General features: G+C 42.1%; 1 protein-coding gene across 1 annotated transcript in view; it reads left to right on the top strand.

The window, feature by feature from the left end:
- The first annotated feature begins 631 nt into the window (after positions 1-631).
- Positions 632-1,478, top strand: part of CSUI_009718 (formin binding) — an 8,456-nt gene continuing 7,609 nt past the window's right edge. The window contains exon 1 of the mRNA XM_068069829.1: positions 632-791. The gene's annotated coding sequence lies outside the window, so the exon portion shown is untranslated. The remainder of the gene's footprint in view (positions 792-1,478) is intronic.

Here is a 1,478-nt window from a genome sequence, read left to right on the forward strand (position 1 = left end):
AGATAGAGAGATAGAGAGATGGATAGATAGACTTGAAAGAGCGATGGAAAGAGGGAGATCTCTTTCTCTCTTTTTCTTTTTTCTTCTGTCTCCCTCGTGTTGTTCTCTCTTTTTCTCTTTTCCATACCTCTTGCACCGAGAGGAGTAGATCTAGATACAACAGTAGTACGAATACGAAAGCCCCGTACGAAGGGTTTCTGTATGGACGGATCTATCTATCTATCTATCAATCTATCTAGGTCTATCTATCTCCGCTCATGTATCTAGATCTATCTAGGTGTCTTTCTAGGAGTGTGTGTCGTGCTTCCCTTGTCTCTTTTTCAACTTCCTAGTTCTCTCTTTCTCTTTCTTCTTCTTCTTTCGAGGCTTCAGTCGCTAGTTTTCCTAATAGTCCATCTTCGCCACTCCTTGAATCTTCTCTTCTCTATCTATCTTTCTTTTTCTTCTTTCTTGTGCGACCTGATAAGACAGTCAGGGAGGGGTATGTTTCTTATCTCTTCTTTTCACTCTTTACCCACACCTGTCCTCTCATTCCCTCTATTGCCGTCTTCTTCTCCTTCTTTATCTTTTCTTCATATCTTCTCTTCTCTTCTTCCTCTTCGTCACCCTCCCTGCTTCGTGCATGTAAGTTGAGATGTCTGTAGGAGCTAGTATGTATCTCTGACTATGTTCATATGAATATGTCTATGTATGACTATGTATGTCTCTGTGGGTCTGTGTATGTAGGCTCGTACAGCGCTGTCAGATGCGCTTCATAAATGGCAGGACCTCCTCCCCGGTACCACATACATGTACGACCTTCCCAACACACACAGCCAAACATGCAAGCAATAAGCGCTCATTCTTTCTATTCTTCACTTCTCTCTCTTTCTCTGCTAAGTCCACCGTCTCTATCTATCTATTTATGTTTCTCCCAATATCTTTACTTTCGATCGATCGATTTCTCTGGATTGCTGTGTTCCTTAGCTGACTGTGTGATCTTTCTTTTTATCTTCTTCTCTGGAGGGGCAAAGACTTCATACGAAATGTCAAAACAACTTCTTCTTCTTTTTGGTCTTCTTAGCCGTCTCTATCTTTCTATTCATCTGCCCTTTATACGTAGACAGACTTTCGCGGACCGAAGGCGTCTGTATCTATCTATAGACCTGTATACATGCCTATTTCTCTCTCTATCGCTGAGAGCTCGATTTGCGTATTTCTCCTTTTCTTCATTGGATTCTCTGTCTTTCGTACGCGATGCGTGTGTGTATGTATGCTTCACACCTACTAGCAAGAGGAAAAGGGAGGAGGGCGGAGATGGTCTTCTTCTTCCTCTCGTCATATTCTCGCATGATATATCTCTACTTCATCCTCGTCTTCCTTTCTCTTCTCTCTGTACACCTCCTCTCACGATATATCTACATACACCTGTGCATGCGCAGGTAGCTAGAGAGATCAAATATAGATAGACTGAAGATAGATAGATAGATACATCAAAG

Source organism: Cystoisospora suis, assembly GCF_002600585.1.
Source record: "Cystoisospora suis strain Wien I chromosome Unknown contig_5921, whole genome shotgun sequence".
Classification (NCBI taxonomy): Eukaryota; Apicomplexa; class Conoidasida; order Eucoccidiorida; family Sarcocystidae; genus Cystoisospora; species Cystoisospora suis.